General features: G+C 39.2%; 1 long non-coding RNA gene across 2 annotated transcripts in view; it reads left to right on the top strand.

Annotated features, from left to right (window-relative positions):
- Nucleotides 1-1,628: 1,628 nt before the first annotated feature.
- LOC113596136 (uncharacterized) overlaps nt 1,629-20,265 on the top strand; it is a 263,069-nt gene continuing 244,432 nt past the window's right edge. For both annotated transcript variants that reach the window (XR_008291229.1, XR_003416861.2), the window contains exon 1: nt 1,629-4,613. This is a non-coding gene — a long non-coding RNA (uncharacterized LOC113596136). The remainder of the gene's footprint in view (nt 4,614-20,265) is intronic.

The raw sequence follows: 20,265 nt of genomic DNA, 5'->3' as shown, positions 1-20,265 counted from the left end.
CAGATCCCAGCTTCAGGCACTGGGAACTTTTCTGCTGTCAGGTGCGGCCTAAGGCAATCAAGTTCATAGAGGCAGCCTTCAGAGGGAATAACATTGAGAACTGTGTCCCAATCAGCAGTCGCAGTGAAGGAGCTCAGGCCTCGAGAAGGGGCTCTGCTCTTGAGGCTTTTCCCCTAGGACTTCCATTGGCCCTGGATCAGAGACTAAATCAGGGTATTTTCCTGTGTCCCAAGGGCACATACGGTCTTCATTAGGCAGGCGAAGTGGCGGGTTCAGAGACTTGTGGAGGCTGCCTCCTTCTATCCCAGGTGACTCAAGGTCTGTTCCTTCCTTCATAGGTGGGGTTGGGGAGCAGGGAAAGAACCGATTATTACAGAAGTGTAACAGTGGGGGCGCCGGGCTGTTGAGTTGCTTGAGCATCTGACTTCAGCTCAGGTCATGATCTCATGGTTCGTGAGTCTGAGCCCCAAGTCGGGCTCTGTGTGGACAGCTTAGAGCCTGGAGCCTGCTTAGGATTCTGTGTGTCTCTTTTTCTCGGTCCCTCCCCGCTTGGGCTCAGTCTCTCTCTCTCTCTCTCTCTCTCTCCCCCAAAAATAAATGAACATGAAATAAAAATTAAGTGAAGCAGTGCTTCCCCCTGGGGTGGAGGCTGGGCTGGCAATGACAAGAGTGGGTCATTTTCCTCTGTAGGGATTCTTTCCAAGTTTGGGTAACCTTCATCTGAGGCAGGATAATTTACCAAACTATTGAATGCTTCCTCTCTATTCCCTGTCAGAGGTGACTCCAAAAGGAATAAAAAGTTAACATCCCCTGTAGTCTTCCAGGAAGCTCTGGGCTTCTCCTCTCAGGGGTCACAAATGGTCTTCACGTTTTCTGACCCCAAAGAGAAGTTGCGAGGCACGTATCGCACAGTCCTCTCAAGACTCTCATAAGTGAGATGAAAATCTGGCCAAGTGTCCTCCGGAGAGAGGAGAGACGGGATGACAGAAGTGCTAGGCTGAAAGGAGAGTCGCTTAAGGTACCCGTGGTCCAGCGCCTTGATCATAATGATGTAAAGATGTGTTCCTTACGTAGATGGTTCTGTGCGGAAGTTCTCTAGGAGAGAAGACAATTCTTTCAAAGGATGAAGTGATGTTTGCTGAGACGATGAATCATCAACCCCATTATTTGGGAGCTGCCACAAAACACCACATTGCCTGCGCTCGGAATAGAGGCTATACAACCAGCGGCCTTTCAATGGGCCAAATGAGCTTGGACAATGACCATCCCAGTAGCAACCATGGTGGGCTTAATCACAGAGGCTCTTTGGTATATACTTACTTGCCTGATAGCGAATATTTGCTTGATAGCAAAATCCTCCCCCACCAACCCCACTGACAGTCATGACTAATATAGGATGCCTTCCTTTGACATGGGGGCTTTGAACAAGATTTAATTTAATTCCGAAAAATTAGGCAATGCCTATTGCATTTCAATTTTGTAAAACATGCTTTTATGTGTAGTTTCCCATTTAATATTTACGATCCTTCAAAGTGGGTTTCTTAATCCCCTCTTGTAGAAGGGCAATCTGGAGGACAGTGAAGGTAATATACACTTAGTGTGCTAGCATGGGAAGAGGGAGCTAGGATGGAGAGTGCCCTTGCACTGTGAGGAATTATTTGGCTGTCAGTGACAGCAAAAACAATGGGACTGACTTAAGAAAGAGAATCTGTTGACTCGGGTACCTGAGAAAATCTAGCAGTAAGGCTGGCGTCAGGCAGGAGGGTTCAAGTTGGGGCTCAGTTGATGCCATCAAGGTTCAGTTTGTATCCGTTTCTTGGCACTAGATTCTGGACTTTCTGTCATTTTGTACCTTTACGTGTACTTTTCAAGCACTAAGTAGAGCTGAAAATGGGTGTCTCTCTCATAGTCCCTGCAAAATCCCATTGTGCCTTACTGTCTCCAGCTGGGTCACGTGCCGTCCCCGACCAGTCACTGCTGCCAAAAAGCATAAAACCATCTTTTGGCCAAGCCTTGAGTTATACACCCATCTTAAAATAAGACTGTCTGGGAACGACAACTCCATCTTTACATGGACTGAGACTGAGAATGGGGTTAATTCCCTGGGGGTCAACAGAGGGACTATTTCCAGAAGGTGAGTGAATGCTGGGTGTCAAAACAAAACCAGATCGGCTACATCCCTGTCTCTCACTGCCCCAGTTCTGCCTGATTGTCCAGAGTTATGCCACTGACTAATGCTTGGGAGTTGCAGGAAATGCTGATTCTGCACAGACCCTGGGACAGGCCAGAAGTGGGATGGGGCCCAGGACAGGAACTTGAGGTGGCAGCAATCAGTCAGAGGCCCCAACATCCATGTGGACAGACCATCCCATAATCTGTCCTCTCACTGTCTACCCCTTCTCATCCTAGAGCCCTTTACCTGCATTCCAGTCTAGTTGTGGCCGTAGCCCAGAACTTATCACCGGGAACACTTCTGCCACCTGAAAAAGCAGTCTGACATTCCACCCGGTTTTATTCTTTCAGTTTATGCCCTCAGTATGCCAATTCTTCAACCTATTCAGCAGGAACTACAAGCCACTTTATACGTCTCCCTGGGCATCTGACAGCGTTTTTCTTCATTTCTTCCCTCTCCAAGGAAAACTTCGTGGTCCACCACTTAATCCCAAACCTAAAGAGCTCTACTCTCAACAGCCTTCCCCACTTGCCTTTCATCTGTCACCCTTGCCAAAGTCAGTTCTGTCCTTTTTAGACCTGTTTTCCGATAACGGGTTGACCCCTCTTGGATAAAATCGCACAAGAAAGTAACTGACGCCACCATAAATGTTCCATACCAATGGGCAGCTCCAACACTGCCTGAAGACAATCCATTCTTTCCCTCGGTGTTTACTGTGCACTGGGCTTCCTTCTAAGCATTGGGGGCACACAGGGAAGGAAACAAAGCTCCCTGTCTTCGGGGAGCTTCTAGGACGGTTCCTCAGTCAATTCTCTTGCCTAAGCGCTCAAAACGGTTTCACTCGCCTACAATTTCTCCACAATCCCCACTCGTCCAGCATGTGTGCTGGATCACCACAGGGAAATGAGAAGTCACCGGATCTTTTCATCGCTAGCAGATATCAAAGAGTAAGGAAACCAAAACGTGAATCCCCATCCCTTCTTTCCTCTTTCCTTCCTATTATACTGTGAAGGGTTCCCCGGGGATCTGTCCCCGCTTCCCAATTTACAACACTTTTCCCACTGTGCTGGAATATTTGGCTTAGTCATCTGCTTTTCCAGAGGACCGAACCATGCGTACCTCACCACAGTCTGGCTGGCAGACGCAACGCAGCTCAAAAACCTCTGGTGGCAAGTAGGAGCAAAGAGAGGCTTTTCCCAGGGGAGGTCGGTCTGGCCTTGGGCCACGTGCAGAGGCCAGTCACACCCCGGGGCGGCTCCGCCCCCAAAGCGAGCTGCACCCAGAGCCGGGCCACTTCCTGTTAAGGACACGCCCAGGGGCGTGGCGACGTCCAGGGGAGCCACGCAGCGGGCCGAGTAGGGCCCAGGGAGTCACAAGCAGGGGCGGCTCTGTGCCCAAAGGGAGCGGCACCAAGGGCGGGGCCACGTCCTGTTGGGGACACGCACAGAGGCGTGGCGACGTTCAGGGCTAGCCATATCAGGGGCGAACGGTCCCGGGAGCCACCCCCAGGGGCGGCCCCCAGAGGTTGTGGTGTTTGCCCTGGCGATGGCGGCCATGTTGGGCAGTCTAACGGTTAGTCCTCTCACCTCAGACTTCTGGAATCTGTGTCCATCACTTCTGGAAGACGAGAGTTTTATTTGCCTCAAAGATAGATTTTGACGAAGGTTTCTGGATGCTGGAATGACCTTGTCTCCTGCGCTGACAGAGGGATCCTTCCCAAAGTCTGCCATTTCCATCCTGGCGGTTGCTCCTTCAGGCCGCGCAACGCCTGACTCCCTCCCACAGGAGGCTGCTGCCTGGGAAAACGTGCTGACGCCCGGGGGTGGGGCTGCGCCTGGGCCGCGGGGCCCCTGTTGCCGAGGTCACTGGACGGCGCTTGCGCGGGTGAACCTAGTGTGGAATATAGCGGCGATGTTGGCTGATGTTAAGACGTCACTTTACACCAGCTGCCTGGTCTTGCCCAAGAAGCCTTTCTCAGACGTCATCTCTAGGTGCAGAGATAAAATATCTCATAGGGGTGGTCCTGAGGCCTGGAATGATCAAATGAGGTTTTGAGTAGTGTTAAGGGCCGATGTTACTGCACGGGTTGGGGGTGCAGATGGTGACCACGTGGGCCTTGCAGCCCCTAGACGCCAGTGCCTTGGAAATGCCTGCACCAGTCAGGAGAGTGAGGCTTCAAGATGCAAGTTCATACACTAAATTAGGAATCCTCATTTCTGATTCCCTGCGAAACCGGTAACTGGTAGGATGCTCACAGTCTGCTAGTTGTTTTCAAAGGAGCCACAAGAGCTTTAATTGCTCTTTGTATCTAGCTGTGAGTCTAGTAGGAATGGTTGGGGGGCGGGGGTGGATCCCAGGTATAAGCCAATTGAGGCCTTCTGGACGGAGAGGAAGAGGCAGTACCATTTGTCCCACCTTCCAGGATTCCGGATAGCAGGAGGTGAGTGTCTCCAGCAGGTCGATTACAAGTTCTTTATTAAGCAGAAACTCTCATGTAATTGCCTTAAATTGCAGGTATTGATATATTTATTCCCCTCTGTGTCCGGTTCTGTGTTAACAGTCACCATGTTTATCGTAGTAGGAGGTGGAAGAGAATCATATTTGTGACTATTTCCACTACTAGAAAGTGCACTATTAGTGTATTTGAAAGATGTGGAAAATTAGAGGAGAATCCTCATAGAGTCCCACCTTCAGGGCAATTACCATTAGCTTTTTCATGCATCTTCTTAGAGGATGCATGCTATGCCTACTTTCAACATTTCTTAGGTAATGTGAACTTAAAGGAAAAACAGTATCATAGACATTTTTGTGCTATTATATGCTTTCATAACATTTTTATGATAATTTAATATGTAGTAGACTAGTATATTCACTTTTTGTTGACATTTGGGTGGAGTCTGAATTTTTTGAATTTTAATATTTTGTTTAGTACGTTTGGTCATAATTGTACTTGATTATAAACCGTCCTGTTCCAAACAGAACAAAGCTTTTCCTAAATGTCTGATTAACCCAGGATTCTGTTCCCAGGAACAAATGCTTTTCTCTTTCTCCATGCTCCTAGATGAATTATCCACTCAGGTGTTTATGTGTTTCAGTGCTGGATTCTCCTCTGAGATTCTTTTTCTTTTTCAATATGAAATTTATTGTCAAATTGGTTTCCATACAACACCCAGTGCTCATCCCAACAGGTGCTCTCCTCAATACCTCTGAGTTTCAAGGCAACGAAACTACCTGCTTGCTAATGCGTCCTCAGTGTAAGATCTTCCAAACTTAACCTGTAGTCTTCCTTTATCGCTAACCTTCCCTTCCCCAGTTTCAGTCTCAGTAGCACCTGAACACCCAATCAAGAAACCCAATCAAGAAACACAAGAGCCATTTTACATTCCTCCCTCTTCTTTTTTCCTGTAGCTAGTCAGCTAGTACATGGAGGTACTGAAAAATATGTTGTGCAGAGAAATCCTAGAGCTCTCACAATATACTGTATTTCCCACAAATAGAAGGTAAGACCCTTCAGGTCCTGAGCTATGTTTTATAATTAAATTTTTAATTATATTAGTAATGTATGTTTACATCCCCTGAGTCAAAATTAAAACATTCTTATTAAAGTTAAATACCGCATTCCAAAACAAAATCCAGCATCTCATTCCATATCAATTAATTAATTAATAAATTTCCTTGGTATTTATATCAATATAGATGATCGGTTTCCTACTTGATTTAATTCAGTATGCTACTGTCAATATTTTGATGCCCAAATTGTCACATTTAGCTCATTACTTCAGCCTGACATCTGTGTTATTTTGATATCCCAATCACTTTCTATTTTCTGACACAAAGAGGTCTTTTAGACTCATTGTATGCTTTCCCCTGCATGATCCTGGGTTCAGCCATTTTTCCAGGTAGCCCTGTTTTCTTATTGGAGAATGGTACTGGGAAGCCGAGGTAATTATGGTAGAAGTATTCATTATTATTAGGATGTTGCTGCTTGCAGGTTCTTTCAGTAAATAGGGCTAGGAAATATGTATATGTAAAATCACACACGCACACACACACTCACACATTTAAATATTAGTTTATTTTTCTCTATATCTATATATGTTGAGATTCACGTGTTCACACCAATACCTCCATTTCCTATGTACTACCAGAGGGTTCTTTCTAGTTTTCTACCTTTCCAAGTTTTTATCTTCTTTGTCTAACAATGAGAAATCTGGTTGCATTAATTTTTTAATATATGTACTTGTTCAATCCGTCATCCTGTATGGAAGCAATTTCTCATCACCACCACTGTCTCCTCCAAGTATGGTTATCCTCTTTTACTGCTTAAATATTAACGTGTGTGGCAGCTGTGTCATGTAGACACCAATACGCACCAGGCAACTCTTCTATGCGAAGCCCCTCTGTGTACTGCTTGGGTTCTGACTCAGCTCTGGGACACTGCTGACACCTCTCTAACTGCCCTCTTCTAGCCCTTTTGGTATGGATGCTGATTTTGCTTGGTTCACCTATTGGCTCTAACAGGGGGGAATACTAAGAGCAATATTGTATCTTGCCCCCACCCACCTTTCTTGAGACATAATTGATATGCAAAAAAGTGCATGTATTTAAAAGTGTACACCTTGGTGAGTTTTGAAACTGTCTTTATTTTTTAATGTTTATTTAATTTTTTTTGAGAGAGAGAGAGAGAGAGCGAGCAAGGGGAGGGGAGGGGAGCCAGGGAGATAGAGAATCTAAAGTAGGCTCCAGGCTTTGAGCTGTTAGCACAGAGCCTTTATGCAGGGCTCAAATTCACGAACTGCGAGATCATGACCTGAACCCAAGTGGGATGCTTAACCAATTGAGCCACCCAAGAGTCCTACAACTTGATGAGTTTTGATAGTGAAATCATAAGCTAACAAACATAGTCATATCTTCCCATTCATTTTGAGCTTTTAAAATTAAAGTTTTTATTTTGAGACAAAAGCAGATTCACATGCAGTTTTAAGAAATAGAGCTTGCTTCAGATTCTGTCTCCCTCTCGCTCTGCCCCTTCCCTCCTTATGCTCTTTCTCTCTCAAAAATAAATAAACGCTAACAAAAATTAAAATAAAAAAGATATAGAGCTTATGTATACTTTTTCCAGCTGTCTCAATCATAATATCTTACAAAACTATAGCATAATATGACAACTGAGATATTGACATTGATACAGTCAAGGTACAGAATACTCCTATCACTGCAGGTATTCTGCCTATTGTCATTGTATAGCCATGCTTCCCTCCTGCCCCTACTCTCCTGCATGTGTTTTTCCATTTTTATAGTTAAGCAATTTCAGTAGTATTTTATATATATGGAATCATATTCTATGTAACTTGCTGGAATTTGCCGTTTTTACTCAGCTTAGTTCTCTGGAGATTCATCTAGGCTGTTGTGTGTTTCAGTTCACTTTTTTTTTTTTTTTAATTGCTGAATAGTATTCCATAGCTTGGATGTTCTACAGTCTTTTTAACCATTGGCTGAACAACAGGTGGGGTTTTCCAGTTGTGAATAAAAATACTGTGAACATTTGTGTACAGGTTTTTGTGTGAACATAAGTTTTCATTTTTCTGTGATAAATGTACCATAGGATGATCACCAAATTGTATGTTTAGTTTTTTAAGATACGGAAACTGTGGTTGTTTCTTTTATATTTTCCATCAACAGCATGATGGTCTAGTTTGTCATCATCCTTGCCAGCATTGGTATTGTCAGTATTTAAAAAAAAATTTCTTTAGCCGTTCCAATAAGTGTGTAGTGATATATCATTGTGGTTAGAATTGTACTTCCTGAATGACAAATGATATTAAACATTTTTCTTTGACTTCTTTGCCATCTGTCTTTTGGTGAAAAATGCCTCTTCATGTCTTTCATCCATGTTATAATTGGATTATTTGCTTTTTTTTTTTTTTTTTTTTTTTTACCAGTGAGTTGCCAGAGTTCTTTACATATTGTTGATACTAACCTTATGTTGGACATGTAGTTTGCAAGTAGTATTTCCTCCCAATCCATAGCTTGTCTTTTCATCCTATTACCAGTGTTTTGCAGAGCAATAGTTTTAACGTTTGATGAAGATCAGTTGGTAAACTTTTCCTTTTATGGGTAATTTTTTTGGTGTCACATCTAAGAACTCTGTGCCTTGCTTTAGATCTTGAAGAGTTTCTCTTATTTTTTTAAAGGTTTTATGGTATTATGTTTTACATTCAAGTCTGTGATCCATTTTGAGTTAATTTTTTAAAAGGCTTCTTTATTTTGAGTGAGAGACTGGGAGCACCTGAGCCAGGGAGGGGCAGAGAGAGAGAGAGAGAGAGAGAGAGAGAGAGAGAGAATCTCAAGCAGTCAGCTGTGCTGTCAGCGCAGAGCCAGAGGCAGAGCTCTATCTCACAAACAGGAAGATCATGACTGAGCTGAAATTAAGAGTTGGATGCTTAACCAACTGAGTCACCCAGGAACCCTGAATTAATTTTTACATGAGGTATGAGACCTAGGCTGAAGTTTATTTGTTTGGCGTATGGATGTCCACTTGCTCCAGCATTATTTATTGAAAAGCTAGCTTTACTTTGTTGAATTGTTTTTGTACTTTGTCAAAAATTCATTGAACATATTTGTATGGTTCTATTTCTTGGTTCTCTATTCAGTTTCAGTGATGTATGTATCTATCTGTGATAATTATACACATAGTCTTGATTATTGTAGCTGTAATAGGCTAAGTTTTAAAATTGGATAGACTGATTCTTTCTGCTTTATTCATCTTTTTCAAAATTGTGTTAGTTATTCCAGTTCCATTGCCTTTCATTATAAATTGTAGAAAATTGTGTCTATAAAAAAATCTGCTGGGATTTTGATAGCAATTGTGTTGAATGTATATGTCAGTTGAGGGAGAATTCACATCTTTAGTATGTTGAATCTTCCAACATATGAACATAGTATAGCTATTCATTTATGTTTTCTTGAATTTCTTTGATAAATATTGTGTAGCTCTCAACATGTAAGTTTTGAACATGTTTTGTACACATAAATATGTTTTTGGTGATTATAAATGATAGTGCATTTTAAGCTTTTATGTCTGTGTTCTCATTGATAGCATATACAAATAGAATAGATTTTGTATGTTTATTTTATATTCTTTTACCTTGCTGACCTCACATATAAATTCATAGAGATGTTTTTGTAGATTCCTTTAGATTTTTTATGTAGAGAATTATATCATCTACAAATAGAGGCAGTTTTATTTCCACCTTTCTGATCTCTGTGCCTTATTTGCACTGGCCAGAGCTTTGAACACTGCGTTTATTAATAAGAATGGTGAGAGCAGACAGACTTACCTTGTTTCCAATCTTAGGGTGGTAACATTCAGTTTTTCACCATAAAAGTCATGTTAACTGTAGGTTTTTTGTAGTTGCTCTTTGTCAGGTTGAAGAACTTCCCTCTTTTGCTATTTGCCTGAGAGTTTTTAATCATCAATGGGTGTTGAATTTCATCAAGTGTTTTCTGTATTAATAGATGTGATCCTGTGATTAGTCTTCTTTAGTCTGTTAAATAAGGTGGATTATTCTGATTGATTTTCTAATACTGAACCAGCTTTGAATTCCTGGAATAAATGCTACTTAGTTATGTGTATAATTCCCTTTATGTAGATGTTGAATTCTCTTTGCTAATATTTTGTGAGGGATATTTACATGTGTATTCATGAATGATATTGGTCTGTAGTTTCCTTATTTTTGTACTGATTTTTTCTCATTTCTGTATCGGGTTGTATTTCATAAAATGAATTGGAACATGTTCCGTCCTCCTCTATTTTCTGAAAGTGATTTTGTGGAAGAAATTTTGTAGAATTGGTGGTATTTCTTCTTTAAACACTTTGTTGAATTTTCCAGTGCAACCATAGGACTCTGGAGATTTTCTTTTTTGGGAGTTTTTAAATTATAAATTCATTTCCTTTACAGTTACAGAGCTATTCAAATTATCTATTTCATATTCGTGTGTTCAGATAGTTTGTGTTTCTTAAGAAACATCCATACTGGTTTTTTTTTTGTCTGTTTGGTCACTTACTGAGAGAGGGCTATTGAAATAATTGACTGTAATTGTGGATTTGTCTGTTTCTCCACTAAATGCTATTTTTCCTTCTTGTATTTTGAAACTCTGTTATTAGGGATATCAATGTTTAGGATTCTTGGTTGATTGATTTGACCACTTTTTTATTATAAAATGACCCTCATTCTCTCATGTAATATTCTTTTCTCTGTAATTTAGTTTGTCTGATACAATGTAAGTACGTCAGTTTTCTTTTTTCTTTCAATTACATTTAACATATCTTCATGTTTGCTGATTCTTTCTTCAGCCTGCGGAAATCTGATGTTAAATTCCTGTAGTGAATTTTCCATTTTTTTAAAATGTATTCCAACTTCAATATTTATATTTGGTGCCTTTTTATAAGTTCTGTCTGTTTTTTGATATTCTCTTTTGGTTGAAATGTCAATTTCCTGATTTCCTTTAGTTCTTTGTCCATGGTTTCCTTTAGCTCTTTGAGTATTTTTAAGATAGTTTTTGTCTAGCAAGTCTAATGACTATACTTCTTAGGATGAGTTTCTGATAAGTTCTTTTTTTCTATTGTGAATGGAGCATACTTTTTTATTTCTTTGCATTCCTCATAGTTTATTGTTGAAAACTGGGCATTTTGAGTTTTAGGATGTTGTAACTCTGGAGATCATATTCCTACCCACCCCCAGGATTTGTTGTTGCTGACTATAGGTTGTTGTTTGTTTAGTGACTTTTTGAAACTAGTTTAAAAAGAGTTTATTTAGATATAATTCATGTACCACATAGTTAACCAATTTAAAGTCTATAATTCAATGATTTTTTAATATATTCATAGATATGTGCAGTCATTACACAGTCAATTTTGGTCGACACTATTTTGTTTTGTGTTTTTTAAATTTTTATTTAAATTCCAGTTAGTTAACATACAGTATGATATTATTTTTAGGTGTTCAGTATAGTGATTCAACACTCCATTTTGGTCTATACCATTTTTATAAAGACTATTTTTTGTTGTGTGTGGTTTTGAAGCCCCTGTTTCTTCAGCTTAGTGCTCAATTAGTTGCTTGTTAGAGACTTTCTTACATGATTGGAGAAAAGAAAAAGAAAAGAAAGACTCCAGGTCTTTGCAGATTGGCTCTGTGCTGGAGCACTCACTTCTTGTTTTTGTTGAGCCTAAAAGATTAGCTACAGGTGAAACCCTATTGTCTTCCCAGGTCTTTTCAGTACATATGTTCTGCTGTGTACAGGTGTGTGGATTTCTCTGGTGTATGGAAGAACTTTTCAAAGCTTCCCGGAGTCCTGTCATCTACCATTTTGCATCACTTTCCTCATGGTTTATCTTTTTCTTTCTTTTTGAAAATTTAGACAGTTTGTTTCTTTATATTTAAAGTGGGTTTCTTATAGGTAGTTGTAGTTGGGTCTTGCTTTTTAATCCATTTTGACAGTTTGTATCTTTTAATGAATGTTTAAACTATGTGGTAGGTAGAATAATGGCCCCTTATAGATGTTCATGTCCTCATCCTTGGAACCTGTGAATATGGTACCTTACATAGTATAAGGTAATTAAGTTTTCAGATGGAATTTAGGTTGTTTACTGGCTGTCCTTAAAATGGGGAGATCTTGGAATAACATGTGGACTGGTGTAATCATGTGAGCCCTTAATATCTGAGAACTTTTCCCAGCAGAAATCAGAGATTTGAAGACAGAAGGAGAGGCAGGAGAAATTCAAAATGTGAGAGAATCTTTGATCTTCTGTTTGTGGTTTTGAAGATGGGGGAAGGCAACCATGAGCTCAGACAGTTACTAGGAGTTATAACAGCCCTCAGCTGATAGAAAGTGAAAGACTTCATGTCTACAAATTGGAAGGGCCTTAATTCTGCCAACAACTTGAATGAGCAAGGAAATAGATTCAGAGAGTCTCTATGAAGGAATACATCTAGTAGACATCTTGGCTGTAGCTAGATGAGGCCTGTACCAGACTTTCATTGTTGAGAACTGTAACATAATTAATTTGTGTTGTTTCAAGACAGTAAGTTTGTGGTAACTTGTTATGGTAGCAGTGGAAAACTAATACAGCCTGTTTACACTTAATGTGATTATTGATTTACTTGGGTTTAAATATACTTTCTTGGTATTCATTGGCTCTTTGTCCAGTGTCTCTTTGTCCCTTGTATCATTTGGAATTCTTTTGCACTTTTCACTCCTCGTTTGGATTGAATGCTTTTTATATCATTTTCTTCCTATTTTGGGGCATATTAGCTCTGTGTTTTTTTAGTGGTTAGATTTAGTCTGGAAAAGTTCTTCAGCTGATACTTTATTTTTGTGAGTCTGAGTTCTGTGGAAATACTCAGGCTAAAAACAGGGTGAGGAAAACAAATAATTTGTTAAGTGATGACCATATAGCTAACATTATACTAAATGATATCAAATACAAAAAAAAAAAAGTTAACATTTCTATGAACAGGTACCTACAGACAGGGCACATGTAGGAGGCAATTAATAAACAAGACATGTTTTGTATAGGTTTGGCATCATGCAAAAATTGTGATTATGGACCCCTTGAAAATCTATTAAAAAAGTAATACATGGTCACACAAAATTTGTATGCAATTTGGGGGGTGCAACCAAAAACCCTAAAATAGAGAACAGGATGAAAATTTTAGGTCATCATTTCTTCATTATTTATTCAGAGAAGTCTTAGCTAAGGACATTTATTACTTTCCTGTTCTTTCATAGCACCATTTATCTCACCTTAGATGTTCATGGTTATAAAAAAAATTGTTTTTTAATGTTTATTTCTGAGACAGAGAGAGACAGAGCATGAGTGGGGGAGGGGCAGAGAGAGAGAGGGAGACAGAATCCGAAGCAGGCTCCAGGCTCTGAGCTGTCAGCACAGACCCCGACGCAGGGCTTGAACCCACAAACCGTGAGATTATGACCTGAGCCGAAGTCGGTCGCTCAACTGACTGAGCCACCCAGGCACCCCTAGATGTTCATGGTTATAAATCAGCATTTATTTGTGTGATTATTTGCTGAACATCTGTATCTTTAACTTGAATGTAAGCTCCATGGAGTCAGAAATATCCTTACTCATTGTTTCATTCTTCATGATGAGCACAGTCCCTGGGGCCTAATAATCACATAAATATCTACTGAATAAGTCAACAAATGAATGAGGATATGACATTAAATATAGAAGTTGGAGAATACACCTAGAGTTTTGTGTGCTAGAATTGTCAAAGCAGCACCAGTTCAAACCACATTTGTTGAACACTTATCATAGGTAGGGCCTTGGGCTATGCATGGGTGGGAGTGATATCTAGAGCTTGTTTGTGAAAGGTAGGAAGTTTTGATACTCACAGAGGTCACTTGGGAAATAGCAGGCTTAAAGAGTTCTGTGGGTGAGTACAGTGGATGAGAAAACTAGCACCCCAGGTAGATAATGAATGGTTGCAGAAAACTTGGTGGGACCAAGCTCTGAACTGTTTTGACCAAGATTTCAGACAGGTTGGATTCTTCATAAGCAGACCTTGTGATGAGGTTTTGTGTGCAAGTGATTTCTTTCTTTTTCTTTTTTCTTTTTAATGTTTATTTTTGGGAGAGACAGAGACAGAGAGACAGAGGGTGAGTGGGGGAGGGACAGAGAGAGGGAAACATAGAATCCAAAGCAGGCTCTAGGCTCCAAGCCAGATGAGGGGCTCAAATCAAGGGAACACAAGATCATGACATGAGTTGAAATCAGATGCTTAATGAACTGAGCTACCCAGGCACCCCGCAAGTGATTTCTTAAGGAAGTGCTCCCAGATGAAATGAGTTAAGGGAATGAAAGGAAGGAGAAGAAGCCAAGCAAAGGTATCTGTGTTTTTAGGTAAAGTCCCTGTCTCACTCTGGTCCTGCAAGGGAGTTCAAAGGGTAAATTATACCCAGAATATGCCTGGATCCATAGACATTTATACTCCCACATTACGTAGGCATTGATTAAGGGCTACCCCAAGGGATATAAACCCCCAGACCCTTTCTGTTTTCTCTGCAGGAGCAAGGAGGTAGTAGCTCTAGTACACAAGGGGAGTCATCAGAGAGTAGCATATGCTGATGGCAATTAGAAACAAATCACTCTGGGGTACCTGGGTGACTTGGGCAGTGAAGCATCCAGTTCTTGATTTTGGCTCAGGTCATGATATCACCAGTTCTTGAGTCTGAACCCTGCTTCTGGCTCCTCCCGCTGACAGTGCAGAGCCTGCTTGGGATTCTCTCCACCCTTCCGGCACATGCTCTCTCTCTCTCAAAATAAATAAATTAACGTAAAAAAAAAGAAACAAATGACACTGAAGCCATGGGATGGGCACAGCGAAAGGGCAAAGGAACAGGAAGGAATCTGAGCATATTACCTGCAGTGTCTGCTACAGGAGTTTTAGTTTGACTTAATAGGCGGTAGAGATTCGTTGCAGTGGTTCCCAGACGTGGATGTCCATTAGAAACAACTGAGAAACCTTTAAAGAAAATTTAATGACTGGGCTCCGTCTCAGATGAATTAAATCAGAAACTTTTTAGGTAGAACTTGGGCATCAATGCTATTAAAAGCTCCTCCTCTGAGATTGAAGGATTGACTGGAGTATAGGCTCATGGGCAAGGGTGTGGCAGGATATAAGTACTATGTTAGAGAGATAATTGGGCAGGGTTTTAAAGGCGAGGTGGAAGGGAGAGAAAAAAACCTGGAGACTAGAGTATTGGCAAAAGTTGATGATGTGGACTGCAATGGTGGCAGGAAAAATGGAGACAGAGGAACAAATTTGAGACATGTCTTAAGGAAAAAACCAGGAAATTTAGTAACTGATTGAATGTGAGGGCTTGAAGGGATAGAGGAGTCAAAGGTGGGTTGAATGGGAGTCCGGCTTTGAAGCAACGTTCATTGAAATATGGTGATGCTCAGACAGTATGGAAAATTGTATCAGTAAAGCCCTTTGACCTTTTCAGATAGAAAAGGGCTGACGGTCATTATTAATGAGGAAGCTTGTGTTGGGGCCTAGATTATTCTTTGGTCACAACTTAGAAATTCCTCTCTTTCAGACTAAAAGTGATTGTTTAAATCGTTTGATCCGTAATATAATAAAACTAAAATATATCTTATGTGGCCTGGGAAATTTGTTCCCATGGAACTTGGAGCTTGGGTATTTGAAAGATGTTCATAATCCTCTATCATGCTGTGTTAGTATCAGTATTCTGGTTGATGGGATTGCCATTCATTAGTTCTGTTATTATTATTATTATTATTATTATTATTGCTAAATGTATGTTATAGCCATCTATGTTATCTTCTTAGTCATAAATGATAAGCCTGGACGGAACATGTATTACTAGATATATCAGTAACATAATTTTATGTGTTTTTTTTTAATGTGGCAAGGTGTGTCTTATGTTTGTGGAATAATGGGAACAACTTTTCTCTTTTAACACAGTAATTATCCAAGCAATTGAAGTTTATGTATCTTGCCCTAATTGGGTACTATTTCTTTATATGTACAAGGTAAAAAAATAGTTTGACCAACTTTGCGTAAGGTAAGTAGAAAATTCCATAGGGTTGATATACTGATGGACAGTGAGATTCTATTTCTGAAAATGTTAACTTGGGGATGATAAGCTGAAAAGGTATGATTGGTTTTTTGGTGGCTAAATGACTACCATGTGAAGATAGCTGCATGCAGAATGTAGGTAGGTAGAGTAATAGAATCATGAAGTGGAGAGAGAAAGATAGCCCTGATAATATTGTTTGAGCCCATTGATTTTCCTGTGTCAGACGTCGTGTGAATTCTTGGCTTCCTGATTCAGTAAATCATTAAATTTCCTTTTTGCTGAAACTAGTTTGAACTGGCCTTCACTATTTCAGTCAAAGAGTTTGTCAACAGCTGTTGTTTGGAACCAGTGTTTCTCCTGGAGAATCACAATGCTCCACATGTATTCATGAAATTTTGATCAAGACTCTTTATTTTTGTGTAGCCCTGATAATCAGTCAGAACTTCATTTCACATATATTTTAAATTTGTATTTATTAAAGAAGAAGTCTTATGAAAACATTTCATTAATGAGGCCCAAGTTTATCTCTTTGAATTATATTCTTTATCTAACTATATTTTTTTTGGTGCAAAAATAGAGAATAAGGGGGAAAACATAACGTCAAAAAGATTCTGGAAATATACTTCCTAAGTATTCTTTTTTTTTTTGAGCAAAGGAAATAACTAAATAAAAATTCAATGTTTGAGTATATAGACATGAAATTAGAAGCAACATTTTTTTGGATTAGAATTATGTGATACATAAATTTCCATATACAGAAAGTTGCCCATTTACAAATTAGTAAATAGGATTTACTTCAAATAGAGATTCTAAAGACATATATATGTTAAAAAATAACAATTCAAAATGCCATAAGAGAAAGTAATAAATAATTATTTTAGAGAATGGAGGAAGTATTCCATCTAGATATATTTCTTTACCACTTAGTATTTTATGAAGCATTCTAAAATATAGCAGTGAACAAGACAGATATACTCTTGCTCTCATGGAGATTATATTTTAGTTGTATACAGAGAAAACAAAAATTAGCCATAATCTTACTCTCTGAAAGAAAATGGTTGATATTTTAGTTTATTTTCAACATACGTGCTTAAATGGTGTATGTATAGCACAATTGGAATTATGTTCTATACAGTCTTGGATTCTGCTTTTTTTCCCCTTAGTTTTCTATCTTTAATCTTACCTTAAGCTATTTAACATACTTTAAAAACATTATTTTTTAATGACTACTATAAGTAAGTCATGTTTATTTACCTTTCTAGAAATCTTTTTTAAAATTCTAACACTGTGATGAGTAGTGTGGTTTGTATATATTTGTCTAGGCCCTGAGTATTTCATTATGATACCTTCTTAGAAATGAACTGAATGGTTGAAAAGACAGGAGTATTTTAGGGGTGCCCGGGTGGCTCAGGCAGTTAGGTGCCTGGCTCTTCATTTCGGCTCAGGTCATGATCTCGTAGTTTGTGGCTTTGAACCCTGCATGGCTTAGGGCTGACAGTGTGAAGCCTGCTTGGCATTCTCTCTGCCTCTTCCCATTTCTGCTATCTCTCACAAAAATAAATAAACAACAACAACAAAAATGACAGGAGTATTTTAAATTTTCATTTTAATGTATATCAATTTTTTCCCCTAGAAAGAGTGTATTCTATTAGATTCCTACCAAAGAAAAGTTAGAAAATCCTTATCTCATTTCACCTTTGCCATCATTAAATATTGGAGTACATTTTTTTCTCGCATTATTGTATACTTTTGTTTTTGTTTAAGGATGCTATTCTGCAATATACCTTCTAACTAGTTATTTCAGGCATATAAGAAATGAACTGATTTTTTCTCATGCAGTGCCTGTTCTGTATCATTGGTCTGGTTTTGGAGCAGTAACCGAAATCACAAGACACGATGGGTTTCATGCAGCTTTAAGTCAATTTAACATTAGGAAAAATACAGATAGACATGAAAACAGTATGCACAACAACAACATAGAAGAGGTTTTATGATTTTCAGGCACAGCTTCCAATATCCCAGCTACTTCACACTTGATATATTCACAGACATTAGGAGATAAGGCTGTGTGGGCAGACCATCTCAACTTAGGGAAGCCATCAATTCCAGGGGCCCTTTGAGGTTTTTTTTTTTTATGTTTATATATTTATTTTGAGAGAGAGAGCATGCGTGCATGCAGGGTGGTGGCAGAGAGAGAGGGATAGGGAGAATCCCAAGCAGGCTCCACACTGTCAGTGCAGAGCCCAGTGCGGGGCTCGATCCCACCAACTGTGAGATCATGACCTGAGCTGAAATCAAGAGTCAAATGCTTAACTAACTGATCCACCCAGGCACCGCCAGGGGCCCTTCAACTTTCATACAGCTTATTGTGTAGCCTCTTTAGGGATACAGGAGTAGAGCCCATACTCCAGTGAGCTGTGTGTAATCAATATAAATTTTCTACTACTTGGTAAATAGTTTCAACAGTGAGGTGCAGGTGCTTGGTCCAGTACAAATCCTTAGTGAAGATTTTTATCTTGGAACCACTGTAAATATACTCCTAACAATTTTTTGAGTTAGTTATAGCCATCCTGGAGGTTAGGAGGAAGAAACCAGTTGTGAACTCTTTTAATCTTGTATCTAGAATATTATTTGTAATTCTGGCTTTTAGAGTTTATTATCTTGTGTTTGTCAGTGTTATAGGCAAATAGTTATTTCATGTGCAAATTATGAAAGAGGTGTGTGTATTGAAGCTATGATCTCTGACACCAGTGTGCCTGTGAGTAAATCCCAACTTCTGCCACTATTACTTTAATTCTCCATCCTTTACCTGTGAAATGAAGATAACAATGGCATCCATGTAATAGAATTGCTTTATGAATTCAATGAGTTAATGTATGTAAGGCAATTAATTCTGGCACCTAATATTGTATTAGGTGCTATTTTATATTCTGCTTAGTAGTTGTACTTCTTATTTCTCCTTAATGTCTTATTGCAAGGTTAGTTTCCAAAGACTTTAACACTTTGATAATAAGTATATTGCTTGGGTTCTTGTGGAGAACTCTTTAGCGCTCATTGGTAAATAGGTTTATTGTTAAGTTAAAGACATTGTTATCACTACTTATTTTAGCCATGTATTTCTTATATTTGTATATTTGTTAGGTTGGTTTTGGCCACAAGTAACAGATATCAACATACTGACTAAACTATGTCACCATAAACAAACAAACAAAAAAACACTGCTTTCTATCCATATTATTCACTCCATACTTAGATTGTTTTCCCTCATGGTCTGATGGTGGATTCCACTAATAGCACTGTACACATTAACATTGAGCAAATGAGAAAAGTCAATTTCTTATAAATCTCAAGAGTAAGAAATATACTTTCCTAATAAATTTACATTTACCTATCCCTGAATTAATCATTGACTGTAGGAAGAGATTGGCCTAAATTAACCAGGACCTAAATTAGTCAAGAAATAAGATGGAATCAGTGTTGGAAGTCAACCATAATAGTCACTGCCAGGAGACTCCCCAATATGTCTAGTTTTAAAAAAATAAATAGGGCACATGGGTGGGTCAGTTGGTTAAGTGTCCAACTCTTGACTTTGGCTCAGGTCATGATCTCGTGGTTTCATGGATTCGAGCCCCGCGTGGTGGTCTCTGAGCTGATCTCATGGAGCCTGCTTGGGATTCTCTGTCTCCCTCTCTCTCTGCCCCCGTCCCCCCAACTCCTGTTCATGTTCTCTCTGTCTCTATCAAAAATTAAAAAAATATATAATAAAATAAAACAACTGTATATGTATTGACTTTAATCAACTATGCTTCTGCTAAAAGGAACTTAATTTAAAAAAAACTCAGGATGTCTGGGTGGCTCAGTCAGTTGGGCGGCTGACTTTGGGTCAGGTCATGATCTGACAGCTAGTGAGTTCGAGACCCCCCATCGGGCTCTGTGCTGACAGCTCAGAGCCTGGATCCTGCTTCGGATTCTGTGTCTCCCTCTCTTTCTGCCCCATCCCTGCTCTCTGTCTCTCTCTCTCTCTCTTTCTCTCTCAAAAATAAACATTAAAAAATTAAAAAAAAACTCAGTGAGAATTTTGGCACATGTTAATATATTTATTTCCTAATATTAAACCATCCTTAAAGTCTTGGAATGAATCCTACTTGGTCATAGTGGACGGTTCATAAATAATTCAGTTACACTTGTTTTAGTATTTTTTTTGTAGGATATATAGTAATAAATGAAATCTGTCAACTTATATGTATGATTCCTATTTATATTATATATTATTATGTTACATTATATTATGTTACATTACATTATATTTTTAGTAGCCTAATTCACATCCCATATAATCCAACCATTTAAAATGTACATTCTGTAGCTTTTATTAAATTCACAGTTATGCATCCCTTGCCACAATCAATTTTAGTACATTTTCTCATTCTAAAAAGAAACCTCATCTTTAGCTGTCACCCGCCTCC

Source organism: Acinonyx jubatus, chromosome D4 (genome assembly GCF_027475565.1).
Source record: "Acinonyx jubatus isolate Ajub_Pintada_27869175 chromosome D4, VMU_Ajub_asm_v1.0, whole genome shotgun sequence".
Classification (NCBI taxonomy): domain Eukaryota; kingdom Metazoa; phylum Chordata; class Mammalia; order Carnivora; family Felidae; genus Acinonyx; species Acinonyx jubatus.
Note: the sequence above shows the minus strand (reverse complement) of the source record. Positions and strands in the feature narration are given on the sequence as shown.